General features: G+C 41.0%; 1 protein-coding gene and 1 long non-coding RNA gene across 4 annotated transcripts in view; one reads left to right on the top strand and one right to left on the bottom strand.

Moving 5' to 3' along the window:
* Window positions 1–7239, top strand: part of LOC148006931 (uncharacterized) — a 54196-nt gene extending 46957 nt beyond the window's left edge. The window contains exon 3 of the long non-coding RNA XR_015649184.1: window positions 6731–7239. This is a non-coding gene — a long non-coding RNA (uncharacterized LOC148006931). The remainder of the gene's footprint in view (window positions 1–6730) is intronic.
* Window positions 1–14684, bottom strand: part of Esr1 (estrogen receptor 1) — a 392546-nt gene that overhangs the window by 347890 nt on the left and 29972 nt on the right. The window lies entirely within an intron of this gene.

Genomic DNA, 14684 nt, shown 5'->3' with positions numbered 1-14684 from the left:
TCCCTGACACACTCTCTCAAGGCTGAGAGTATGGATTAGCCGCCCGCCTGCAGTTGCATAACACGTGGGAATGGAAACATCCTATTTTACTTTCCCCATGAAAGGAACATGAAGATTCCAAAAGGCTGGTAGCAGCCAAAGATTGTGAGACTCAAATCTCTCCAGGATCATGTGGCTGTTATTCCATGTGACTCAGATCAAACCTTATCTGTCATTTACCATGGCTGACCCATGGCTGAGGCACTAGGTTAGTGTAATCTTTCTGAGGATTTAGAGGAGTCATATTTAAGTCTGGAATTGCCCTAGCATGAGGCAGCAGGCTTCCTCACTTCCTCTAACCCCTTTGCAACCATGTAGCCTCTAAACTGTTGCTCCATTACCACACTGCTCTGGCTGCCCAGTCAGCCAAGTCCAATCCTTTCAAAATTTAATAACAAAACAGAGCAAAAGAAGCCTTCTCTATACCTACATTTCTGTGTGCTAATCGAATTTCCTGGAGCAAAACAGTAAAGCTGCAAAGAATAAGTGTGCCTCTCACCCTGGGTGACAAGGGCAATTCCACAGAAAAGAGACAAGTAAAATGTCTTCATTATGATGAATTTTATACAAAGACCCTGCTAACTGCAGTTTGGCTAGACAGAGAAAATTGGACCTATTTAATTTAATGATCTATTAAAACTTGCGTGAAAGTGGCCTCAGAGATAAGAGAAAAAATTACGGCGAAAATGTCACCAGGGAGAGACTACCAGGAACATCTCCAGTGCTGTGCTTGAATCTGGCAACCTCAGCACATCATAGAATCCAGTTCAGGGCACACAGTTCCTCGTCGCGATGTGAAGGCACTGAGCGTGAGCCTTGCTTCCTCGTTTTCTACTGGACTAAACTCAACCGCGCAAACTGGAAGGAATCAGTTGCTAAAACACAGACTGATCTGCTAATGTTTCCTACATCAAAGCCAACATTAATCTGACCTAGAGAAAATGGTAAAGTCACATAGGGCAAGCCAGGGCAAGGGTAGGCGTTGGTGGTGGGCTTGCTGGGTTTGGACCAGCTACTTTGAGAAAGAATAGAGATCTGGGGGGAGTGGGGGGTGGACCAACTGTGAGAGAAGAGTGACTGGAGCAGACAAGATGTTCAGGGAGCATGGGACCAAAGAATGAGACAACGGGCAGAAGCAGGGAGTTATGGAGAGAAATGGACAAGTGGAATTCAGTGAAGGATGGGAAATCAGGCAGGATGCAGTAACACAACAAGATGGCAGCTAGGATCAGGGTTTAAGAACACAGAAAGAGACCAGAGCCCAAAGATGGAGACCAAGAGACCTGCATAGCTGTCTGGCTTTAAAAGGTAAACAGTGTCAAGCAGGGACCAGATCTCTGGAGCATCAGACACTGAGAACTGATTTTCCTAATAGGAACAGAACCCTAGGAACTGGATGCAACAAAGCAGCAGAGCCTTACAATTGTAACCAAGAAGAAAAGAGTTACCCACCTAGTTTCCTGCCTGCCGATGGACTCCTAGGAGCTTCTTCATAGGCTTGCTGAGCTGTGTAAATGAGATATATGTAGCACGCAGTGAAGCACAACATATATCAATTCTTTCCCTTTGTTCACACTACCCATCTCAGTGCAGTCCCCATACTCTGTTGGTTAAGGGTGTTTCTGAGTGCTGTTTAATGACCCTACATCCCCCATCCAGTTCTTGCAACAGTGCCAGGAACACACAGGCCTGTCTCCTCAACGACAAAACTGAACTGGCTTACTTTGTCCAGGCTGTTATAACAAAGTATCATCAACCTGCTGTCTTATAAACACCAATACATTTCTTACACTTCTGGAGGCTGGCTAATAGATCCACACAGAGTGCAGTAAGACTGTGCTTTTTGATTTATAGATGGCGACTTCTCATTGTGTCTTCACATGCTGGAAAGTGTGACTTTCTGGGGTCCCCATCAACAGAGCACAAATTTTTCTCACAAAGAGCCGCACTCTTTCATACTGTCACATCTCCAAACCTCACTTTCCCATACTAGATACTCAGGGTCAGGATTTAAGCATGTAAATTTGAGGAAGGATGAAAATATCCATCTTTTGTGAATGAACAGCAAAATCATCCTTCAGCTGTGAGGAACACACCACACCCATGTGCTGGGTATATCTCCATCCTCCAGCTATGCAGGATACACCACATCCATGTGCTGGGCATATCTGCATCGTCCAGCTCTGTGGAATACACCACATCCATGTGCTGGGCATATCTGCATCGTCCAGCTCTGTGGGATACTCCGCACCCATGTGCTGGGCATATCTGCATCCTCCAGCTATGCGAGATACACCACATCCATATGCTCCTATATATCTAACAGTTGCTCACTTAGCTTCATACACACGAATCTTTAGTTCCAGCTTTTCTGGGATATATTTTGTTTCCATCCTGGTTTGTGTGGCTCACACTGTGTCTAAGTTCCTTATGGTTTAATAGAACTTGAGAGGACATCCACTTCGCTATCCTCTGTATCTTTTCTGGGAAGACCGGACTCCCCAGGGTTCCTGTCACACATTTTCTGCTATAGAGTACAGAGAGCCTTACACATCAAAAATGGAGAGGACATCTATGTTCTTTATATTCCCTGTTCGTGACATCTATCAGAATGTCAGTGTATATATTTTATGTATGTTTTGTTTATTGTATGTCAATAAGGCCTCAAGACATTATTGGGTAATTTATTTTAATATAGTTATATATAAATATATAATTTTAGATATGCTTATATATTTATATTTGTGTGTATTTGTATATAAATATACATATATACACATATTTTATATTTATATAAAATATATTTTTAAATTATATATTTTTATATAGACACTTAATATACACACACATATATATATGTGTATATATATATTAAAAGTATAATTGTTGAAGTCCATTGAACAGTTCAGATATCAAAAATGATTTTAAAAACTATCCAAGGTTTTGAGTTAAAGCAAAACATCAAACAACTTGGTGTTCTCTACTTGTGAAAACTTTTATGAAAAATTTAAATTTTTTCCAATATCCAGTGAACTCTCCCTTTATAGGAGTGAACTTTCTATTCTTTCTGTATCCATTAATAGCAAAAATGCCAGTGCAAGTTATCATTTTCTATAATCTTGCAGTGATCTCTGTATTTTATTCTGCTGGATCATTTAATTTTAGGATAAACCTGAGGTAGACATAGCATCGTCTTCAACTAAATAAAACACAGTACTGACTTATTACTTCTTAACATTATTATGATTACTGATTATTTATGTTTGTTTTGTCTTGTCATTATTATCAAATACCTGAGAGAAACCACGTAAAGTAAAAGAGATGTGCCTAGGCCCATGGTTCCAGAGGCATCAGTTCATGGTTACTTGACTTTATGGATTTTAGGCCTGTGGCAGAGCAAGGATCATCACAGACAATGGGTGTGAATGATGCTCACAACATGGCAGGCAGCCAGGAAACAGAAATAGCTAAAAGGGACCAGGGCAAAGATATACCCTTCAAAGACACCCATGACACACCTCCTCCAAAAGGCCTCACCATCCTCCATACCTCCCAATCATCCATGAGGATTTTGAATCAGTCAGTGAAGTAAAGCATCATTTAGGACAGAGCCTCAACCCAGACCTGATCTGTTGGGGAACTGTGCTCACAGATAATCCCAGAGATATGCTGCAATAACCTTCTAGATTTTTCTCAGTCCAACCAACTTGACAATCAAAAGGAAGCACCAGGGATACTTAGATCTAGCATCACACTCCAAGTGAGATCAAGATGTGTTTGAAATGAATGGGTCCAAATCTGGAAGCCAAGCTTTTAACAACAAGCTATGCTGCCTCCCCTCAAGGGAGACCATTCTGGTTCCAGTGACAAGGGCTTTCCTCCCCTCCTGGATACTCTCACTGTAGACTCTCTGCTTTCCCCTCCAGGAGCTGTCATCTTGGCCTGTTTTCCTGAGTTTGATTCACTGGTTTCTTCCCTGACAAAAGCTAATACATCACAAGCAAATTGCATTTAGGTTGGAGATGAAAGATATATTTGAAAAATCAATTATTGCAATTCATCATACTTAACAAGAGATCATATTCATTGAATCATCTCAATAGATACACTAAAATGGTACATTTGTGTTAACATGAATAATAGTATGTTAAATAATTTATTTTATATTAATGTATTATTTAAAACAAATCTTAACCAACTAGTTAGGTGAACTCCCATAGTCTGATAGAAAGTCACTTCAAAAGTCTACAAAGCTAGGCATGGTGGCACATGTCTATAATCCCAGAAATTGAAAGGTAGATGCAGACATAAATCTTTGGCTACATAGTGAGTTTGATGCCAGCTTAGACAACATCTGTCTCAAAACAACAAGCCAGTTATGGTTGCATACACAGCTACCCAGAATTTGGGAGGCAAAGGCAGAGTCAGCCAGATCTCTGTGAGTTCAAGGCTAGCCTGGTATACAAAGCAGACTCCAGACCAGCCATGATTACACATTGAGACCCTCTTTTAAAACAAATATTTTTTTATTTTGAAATAAGTTACTTGCAAGATAGAAGCTTTTTTTATATTGGAAGTTTCTTCTATTTGATACCAGTAAGTAGAACCAGGTAACAAAGAAAAAGACTCCATCCCAAAGAGGAAGTGGGTCTGAAATCATAGAAGGGTCAATAGGACAGCTGCACACTGTGCACAATGAGAAAAGCAACAAAACAAAATGGAGCAGGCAGAGCACAACTGGAGCCTTGGCTACCCATGCTGGGGTGGGGTACACAAAAGAAGCCTCATCTATGAGGTACATCAGGCTGCCTAGCCAAAAACGACTGGTACTCTTCTTAGCACTCACAAACCCATAGTTTTCATGAGCCTCAAATACAGTAGAAAGTTTTGATGAAATGGTAATAGTTTGGTTTGTATTTTTTTTTTAAAGAAAATCAGAGTGTTCTCAAGTAAATAACTTAATGATGCACCTCAAATTCTTAGAACAATAAGAACACTCCAAACCCAAAAACAGCCAACAGGAAGAAATAACAAGATAGCAAGAGCTAGGAAACAGAAATAACCTAAATGTTCATCGACTGAAGAATAGATAAAACGTGTCCTATATACACTAATGGAATACCATTTAGCTGTAGAGGAATATGGCGTCATGAAATTTGAAGGTGAATGGATGGAACTAGGAAAGATCATATTGAAGGAGATGCCCCAGATGTGGAGAGTCAAAGGCCACATGTTCTCCTCCACCAGAAGTTCCTTGCTCCAGATGTTCAGGTGTAAGTAAACATTTTGGCGTAACTACAGAAACCAAAACAGGAAAAAGGGACCATTACTTAGGAGCAAGGGTAGGGAGCAATAAAGGGTGTCTGGAAAAAGATATAACGTACATAGTATTAACTACCTACCTAAAATTCTATAATATATGAATCTATATATATATGGGCTGACAATGCTTCCTCTAAAAGCCAAAAATCACCTACTAAAAAACCCCAACATCAGGCCTGAGAATCCTTCTTTTGACTTGTTGATCAAGGTTGTCTAAGAGACTCCTGAAACATTATAGAGTATTTGCTATTTCCCTTGGTTCCCCCACAACACCAAAAATGGAAAGTAAGTCCCTATTGCTGAAGACGGCATACAATTCAGACACAGGGTCCAGAGGCCCTTGAGATGCAACTTCACTGAATTCCTCCTCCCCAAGGACTAATTTTCATGGTACCAGAGAGAGAGGCAACCAACAGTCCTACCTAGCTTTGATACCTATGATCAATGACCTTCCAACATGGCATGATACCCCTAAGGGTGCAGTAGTGGCACAAATGCCTTGGCAGTAACCACCATCTCTCTTAGACTTAAGACCTGCACAACAAGGAGGAAACCATGTCTACTACTAAAAATATAACCAACTACCTAGGGCTAGTAAGGTCATGGATCTTGAAGGAGAGCCTAGAGAGCCTACAACTACCACTTTTAAAAGCAATATTACAATATTCGTGGTTATCTAAAGGAATGGACTCGATAGAATGAACGAGAGTATGTGTGCCCATGTGTGTGCCCGTTTATGTATGTGTGCGTGCATGCATGTGTGTGTGTGTGTGTTGTTGTTGTTGTTATTGTTGTTGAGTATATGCTGGAATCCCAAAAAAGTAGTCTCTAAGGCCAGTGAAGGAATAGACTTGCCTGCAAGAACGAGCTTCCCTCTTCCATGCTCATTATACAGGCTGCCAGCAGAATGTGTAACCCAGATTAAAGGTGGATCTTCTCACCTCAAAAGATCTGGGTTAGCCATGGGTCTTCCCACTTCAAATGATTTTAATTAAGAAAAAAAATCTTGCAGGTGTACCCAGTCACTTGGGTTTTAGTTCATTCCAGATGTAGTCAAGTTGAAAACCAAGAAGAGCCATCATAAATAACATTTCTAACTACATTCTAAATATTTGTTGGAGCTGAAGAGATGACTCAGTAGTTAAAACCGTTGGCTACTCTTCCAGAGGTCCTGAGTTAAGTCTCCAGAAACCACATGGCAGTCATAATCATCTATAAGATGACCCAATGCATGTCTGGCATACAGACGTACAGACAGAACACTTACGTATATAAAATATATCAACCGATAAATAAATAAATATTTGTTATATATACACAGGTAACTGTAGTCCACACTTTTCATCGAGAAACTGTCTCTTTGCAACAGATGGAGGCCATTACAGAAAACCACGGCCAATCAAAATGCAGAGTTGTGGACCCTGGAACAATGGATACATCTAAAAAACAACTCCAGCAACTAAGATTCGGGGACATAGCAGAAGGGACAGAAAGATCATAAGACCCAAAGGACCAGGGAGTTTGCTGTGAGAATGTCCCCTAGAAATGCTTCCAGCGTCACCATTTGTTTCAAGAATTCCTTTTTTTGCCATCTGCCCAAATCCACTCATCCAACAAGAGTCTCGACTGGTTACCTGTCTGTCTATCTGTCTGTCTGATTACTTGTATATTTGGAGATCTTGTGTTGGTTTCCTTTATGGTAGTGTTGCTGTTGTTGCTGCTGTTTTGTCATTTGTCTCTTTGTTTTGCTTTTTTTTATACCTTTACCCTATGTGACTCAGTTTAGATTCACTTCTCTTGCCCTGACTTCTATAATAATGTTTGAACTCTGTCTCAACATTTGTCCACTTATAAAATGTCTGCATTAAGTTCTTGTTATTTCACTTTTCAAAACCCCTCTTTTCCATGAGAATAGTTTCTGAGAGGGGAGAAGATTCCGGAGATAGATCTTTCTTTGAGCTCTGCAGAATTCCTTTTCTGTGGTAAAAGAACCCCCCCCCAAAAAAAAACAAAAACAAAACTTGGGACTCATTTAGGAGGGACGTTGCCACAGTTGCTGGCTAAGGATTTGTGTACTCCCGAGCCAAGTGTGAGCATAGACTAAGATCTCAATGATTTATATGGCTTCTTCCTTATTAATTAGAAGAGTATGACAAGACAGCAATCTACAATTCCCAAAGAACCAGAGGCCTTTCCCACAAAATCTCTAGTCCCAAATCAAAGAGTTTAGCCTTAAACAAACAAACAAAACCAAACAAAGACTCCAGATTCTTTTAAGTGAGTTTTATGGCCTTGGAGTTTGACGATGCTAGGGGGACACAATTAACTTGCCACTCCTACACAAATTCAGAACACTCCAACTGTGGTTCGGCAGACACAAGAGCTAAGCTCTGATCCACAAAACTAAGGGTAAGCCGCTGCCCTGAGGGAAAGAGCTGCATTTAATGGATTGTCAAAATAAAAGGTTTTGGATACTCCGAATTTGAAACACAACTCAAAGTACACAGGACGGCAGCAAATGTGTTCCCTAATTTGTTTGTTGACAATCTGGAATAAAGTACTGGACATTCAGAAATTCAGCTCTTCAAATGACCAAGTAGTAGAGATGAGACATGGAAACAGAACCAGTTTTGCATCAGGTGTTCATCAACCATGGGCTTCTGTCTGAAAATGAGTCAGAGCAGGGATCCAGACCAAGATGATACCAAGCTAGGGCAAACAGTAGACAGATTTCTCTGCCTTCCTGTCTTCTGGGTGGAGTTGTCTTGGTCAAGAGTACACACAAGCATTCCTTTTGGCAAACAGTAGCTGAGAAAAGATACAAGATGTTATTCATCCTACATAACTTGACGATTTCTCCAACAGAGCTGGACTGTAAGGATTGAAAGATGTCTGTCTACCTTTCTTATTAGCCGCCTCACATGGTGACTCGCGGTAATCATATGGTGAACCATGATTCATGGTGGCCCAGTCAGTTTTCTGAGTCCATCTCCAGGGTGAGGAAATACAAGCCTTCCTTCAATGTTGGTTTCAAAAGGTCCTTCTTTTATCATATCACCATCCTCAGAAATGCTCCTTCTAGCCCCTGTCTAGGTGTGCAGTACAAGCTTCATTCACACTTCCAATCTTCATTCACCACATCTGTTTCCAGGAAGGCACTACTGCCCTAAATTGAGGGTTGTCCAGAGTTGGTCAGGCACCTCATCTCTTAAAAAGGCAATCACACCTGACTAATTCACGCGCCTGAGAACTCACTCTGAAGACAAACAAAAACAAGGATCCCCTTGGCCTGTATACTGGACTCCTTGTGCATTTATTTGTCACAAGCTGTGACTGTCACTCCATGTGCATTTACTTAACTGTTAAGTAAAATAAGTATTTACTAAGTCTTACTTAATACTTGTTGGGTGGGTGAAATACGTTTAAAAAGGAGTGAAGTTACTTTAGATCAGTAGTTCTCAACCTATGGACCCATATCCCTTTTGGGTAGAATGACACTTTCACAAGGGTCACATATCAGATATCCTGCATATCAGATATTTGCATTATGATTCATAACAGTAGCAAAATTATAGCTACAAAGTAGCAACAAAAATAATTTTATGACTGGGGTGGGGGAATTACCACAAGAAGAAGAACTGTATGAAAGGGTCTCAGCACTAGGGAGGTTGAAAAGCACTGCTTTAGATGGTTCTATCAAAAGCTCATGATTGTACATGTAAGAGTCATCTACACTGAGTTTCAGAAAAGAGGGTCTGAACCTATCCAGCAACCCATACAATCTTAATTCCCGGACCCAGGTGCCCCTACCTTAGGGCCCAAAACTATCTGTACAGGAGCCAGGCAAATAAAGAAAGTCCTTAATATTTTCTTATCATTCTCTTTCAAAGATTTCTAAACGCTTAGCAGGTCTCTCCTAACTCTATTCTGCCATTGTTTTATAATGTCAAACATAAGCAGATGCACAATGCAGTGCCCCCTCTTGTATCCTCCAGATTCTTGCACGATCCATGATCCATCAAGTTCTGCATTTCAGCCAAGGTGCCCTTTCTAAACACATCTGACTTGTGTTATTTTGGTCTTGGTAGCCTGCCGAGTCTGACCAAGGCTCTGAGTGTCTGCCTACGTTTTCCCAACCCCTCTACGGAACCCTGCATTCCAGCCTTCCTGATGCACTGCCAAGTGCCCAAACATGTGGGTTCCTAGCCTGTCACCTAGACACAGTTCTTGTTGCCTCCTCCTTTAACACTTACCTCTAGTATATTAGCCTAGTCCTCCCTTAATACTAATAAATGTCTGTCTCTCCTTTAAGATCTATCTCAAACACCCTCTCCTCTCGGAAGCGGCTCTGGAGCAGAGCTAAGCTCCTGTTTGTTTGAAAGCACATAATTGATGTCACAAACTTGTTGCTTATTTCAATTGTATACATTGTTTATTATTGCCTCTTACTTTAACATGAGTCCATTTAAATAAGATGTGGGGGGTGTGGTATTTATACATTATCTTCATATTGCCAGCACTCAAAGCAATGTATGACAATTGACAATGGTTCAATTAAGCAAAAGTCAATGTCCTTTTCCAAAATACTGCCATGCTCAAGAACTCTATTGTCTGATGCCCAAAGATGCCTTTTCAAAGAACACTTTCCCAAGTGTTTCCCAAACAATATTTAAAATATATTATACTAACCTTTTACAGTTCATATGATAAAAAATTTAGTTTGGGAAAGTTGGAATAAATAAATTAATTTGATTTCCTTGTTATAACCCCCCCAAAGGCCTTCATATGCTAATAGGCACTGTAAAACTCTTTTAATGAAAAGCATGGAATTTCCAATAGTTGTTTAAAATCATGTATTAGTCACTTTAAATAAAATGTGAATGAAATTCAACCGCTACAGTTTTAAAGAAAACAACAGTGACTTTCAACTTTACCTTCAAGTTTTAAAATCTGGAACTAGTGGGATTTTTTTTAAGCCAAATATCTAATTTCGGTCTGGAGTTATACTTTGTTTTTCACAACTAAACTAAAAACTACTCCAGGAGAACTTCAATGCAACAAACTAGTAAGACTGACAAACCCAAATCACAAAAATATAAAGTTAATTACTGTGGTAAGACATGACCGAGAAGGGCTTACCCTTACCTAAGAAATCCTGCCTTCTGAGGACAGAGGACATATGGCCAAACACTTCTGCTCCAAGAGATTTGCATAATATTTCTAAACTCACATAAATAAGACACTGGGATTGGAGCTTCTGTGGAGTTCATTTGAAAAATTGCCACTTTCTAAATTTAAAAAACAGGGCAGAGTTGGGTTTAATAAAGATATTTTGTGAGTAGGGCATGGGACGCTCAAAAGAAAAGGTCACAAGTAAAATTAAAATAATTTTTAAAAAGTCAAACATCATCGTCTTTACAATCGTCATATATGGGATTGGGGGAGGTGTTAAGGTCTTCAAGAGATGGGTAAGGAATACAAGTGAGATCACTGGGTTCTTTCTGGGGTGAGAGTGGGGGTGGGGGTGAGGGTGGGAGTGGGGGTTAGGGACTCCTTGACAGGGTTACTGCTAATAAGATCAAGTCAGGTTCAAAGGGATTCAGGCGGATGTTCCTGTTAGAGGGGAACCGAGTTTCCCTTTAGCGGGCTCTTAGTGACATTGATAAAGTAATTTTAAAAATGGATTCAAGAGGAAACCTGAAGATAATGTGGTTAGAATTTGAGAAACAAACAAGAGAGCAGGCAAGCTGACAGTCATGGCGGCTGGAAGGAGACAGGGTGGAGGAGAAAATCAAGCCTTTTAAGTTTAAGCACAGAGGCCCACATGCAGCAGGATGGATGGAGCAGAAACCCCGTGTCAGGGAAAGCATGCTCAGACTGTGGGCTGCTGTCCAGGGAAGAGATAGGGAGGGACAAGAGGAAGCTCTATGGTTTTCATTAGAATTCAGCAAAGCAGTGGGCTCAACAGTGAAGATCCACAACATTTTCATAGACCCACACTGCTTTTCAAAGATAAATCTCTCAACGCGAAATGAGACTTAATTAGGGCTTGCGGTAAGTGCGCAAGGAAAGAGAAGATATTGAAGTGCGTTTGCCAAGTCCGTACATGATCCCAAACTTCAGAATTAATCTTCCTGAACCTCGGGGTTTTTTTCCTTACGCAAATGGAGCCAACACGAGAAGGTTGCACAGTATACATGCTCTGAAGGAGGAAAACCACTCAGAATATTGCCAGGAATATGATGGGTAAACATACACAGAAAGAAAAAGCCACATCGGTTACCTAGACCCCATATGCTGACCTAAAAGTAAGTAAATACATGCTAACTGATTGCCCAAATGCTAACATTTTGAAACCTCTACCCTTTTCTTTGTTATCTTCGGCCGCTGAGTTTTGACCTTGCATTCTCTCTGAACGCTCTTTAATCATGTAATTCGCAGACTCTCCTTTTCAAACAATCCTGTATCCTGAGTTGAGCACTTTTCAGCATTAAAAAAGAACATAACCAAGGCAGTAACTGACACCCCTTTTTGGCTCAGTAGGGAGGGGAGAAATTTGATAATAATCTCTGTGGCTCCTTTGTAACTCTTTCTCTGTTGATGAATGAAAGCAGAGATATTTATGAATAAAAATTTCCTAGAGTTCCTAGAACTGTCGGCTTGTCAACCAAATTTTCACTTGAAAGTGATTACGTAGAAGATATGGAAAATATAATAAAGCCACCACTTACATTTACCCACACTACTCTGTAATATATATATATTATATATATATATATTTTTTTTTAAAGGCAGTCCGTAGCTAACCTTTTCCACAGCTTCCTAACCTTCTCTCCCAGACCAGGTTCCAAGCACACTACTCTCTATGAGTCTCCCATCTTATTCAAATGCCCCTGCCTCAGAACCTAGCACTGTTTCTTCCTTTGCCTGGAAACTTCTGTTCACGCCCTCCTTTCAGTCTCTCTTCTCCGGGAGGCTTACCTTGAACCCTCTAGTCGCCCCAGACTGCCTAACATTGGTCTGCTTTTGCTCTCAGGCAGCACCAAGCACCTCCTGCCATCCCCAACTGCTTGTTAAGTGCTTTGTTGATCTCCGCTGGCTTCTTTCCCCTCTCTGTCCTCATCTCCAGTGAGACCTGTTTCTGCACTGTTCTCCAAAGGAGCTCAGCTACCCAACTCTTCTTTGGTGCAGCAAGAACTCCTATTTTGTACAAAGAGAAGAAAACTATCAATCCTCTTATCAGGGATTGGAGGTGAAGCAGACCTTGATGAACGGGAAGAGAGGAACAAGCTGGAAGAAGACACTTTGCTTCCACGACCATCACCGCCCCCTCCCACCCACCCCCGCCACCCCCGCCGCCATTCATTGCTGTTTCTCTGATCCTAAACCTTGCGAAGAAAAAGAAAAGCTTCAGTAAGAGAGGGGAGCAAAATAAGATTGTAAAGAAAAGAGGAAAACCCATGAAGGGCACATATCTGACAGGAGAGAGACTAAAGTTGTAAACTTCCAATCAGGCCTTTCACATTCCCGGCACCCTCCTTTCCCCGCTGAAAGTGAAACTAACTGGCATATACTTGTCAGGCCCAATTGAAACCTCATGATTTAAACAGACATTACTAATTGTCAGCAAGCAACCGGGACTCACTGGGGCACCATAACCTGTGTCTCAGTTATATGCGTAGTAAAACCACCTTCCAGACCATCGGTAGTGACAGATGCAATCTTTCCCCTAGCCCTTGCATAATTTTTCTCACTAATACAAGCATGTTCAGGGTAGGTTAAAAGGCAGGAATTTCATCCAGGTTTCTAGAACAAGACTCCCAAGGTTTCAGTCTTCTTCCCAAATGGACCCACTCCCAACTAATTCACTCCCAACTAATCCACTCCTCAGGGGCTTCTTAAAGTTCCTTTCTGAGCGCCTCAACTACCATAACAATGAGGTGGCTCTTGATTACAACAGAGCACAGAGCTCTCTTCCTCTGTATCAGTAGGCAAATTCCATGCTCTGTCTCCAGGCAGAATTTGCTGGAAAGAATTGACTTCTTCAGAAAATCATTTATCATTACCCAATCATGGGAGAGAAGGAAAATATTTCTTGTTTAACCTCAACACCATAGAAGATATGGTTGTTAAATTTTATTTTCCCATTTCTTGATGCCAAAAAATGGTTTGTTTTCCAAATGCACTATTTACAACGTTCGGTTATGTTTTATAACATTCATCCATCAGCTCATTCAATTATTCAAGTATTCACTGAGCACTATTAGATGCCAACTAAGAAGGAAAATTAGAAGGAAATGCTGTCGTGTACATACATGCTGTCATGATACATACACACATTTTACTGGTTAGTTTGTGTCATCTGGGAGGAGGAAATCTCAATTAAGAAAATGCCTCCATAACATCAGGCTATGGGCAAGTCTATAGAGTATTTTTTTTAAAAAATGATTGATGGGGCTGGAGGGATGACTCAGTGGTTAAGAGTACTGACTACTCTTCCAGAGGTCCTGAGTTCAAATCCCAGCAACCAGATGGTGGTTCACAACCATCTGTAATGAGATCTGATGTCCACTTCTGGTGTGTCTGAAGGCAGCTACAGTGTACTTATATATTAATAAATAAATAAATCCTTAAAAGTAAATTGATTGGTGAGTCCAGCCCACTGTGGGCAGAGCTATCCCTAGGCCGATGGTCTTGGGTACTACAAGAAAGCAGGCTGAACAAGCCAGTTTGAGCAAGCCAGTAAGAAGCACTCTTCCATGGCCTCTGCATCAGTTCCTGCCTTCAGGTTCCTACCCTGTTTGAGTTCCTGCCCTGACTTCCATCGATGATGAACAGTGACTTGGGAAAGTATGCCAAACAAACCCTTTCTCTCCCAAGTTACATTGTTCACGGTATTCCATCACAGCAATGGTAACCCTGACTGGGACACCCAACATCGCCTCCTCCCTACTCTCAGCACCTGATAGTCACTAACGGAGTGAGAAAGCAGTGAAGTATTTTGTAATACTATTGTCTTAGTTCTTCTCCTGTCACTGTGACCAAAAATACAAAAGCAACTTAAGGGAGAGGGGGCTAATTCTGGTTCACAGTCCAAGGGTGCAGTCCGTCATGCTGGTGAGATAAAGGCTACAGGAACTTAGAACAGCTGCTCACATCACACCTACAATCAGAGAGCAGTATGATGACTGTGTAGAGCTTCTTCTCTTCACATTTATTCAGGATCCTGGCCAGGGAACAGTTCAATCTACAGCAGATGAGTCTTCTCATCTCAATTAACAAAATCTCGATAATCCCCCAGAGGCATGGCCTAGGCATATCTT

The sequence above is a fragment of the Rattus norvegicus genome, chromosome 1 (genome assembly GCF_021556685.1).
Source record: "Rattus norvegicus strain SHRSP/BbbUtx chromosome 1, alternate assembly SHRSP_T2T, whole genome shotgun sequence".
Classification (NCBI taxonomy): Eukaryota; Metazoa; Chordata; class Mammalia; order Rodentia; family Muridae; genus Rattus; species Rattus norvegicus.
This window is presented reverse-complemented; position numbering and strand designations above follow the sequence as displayed.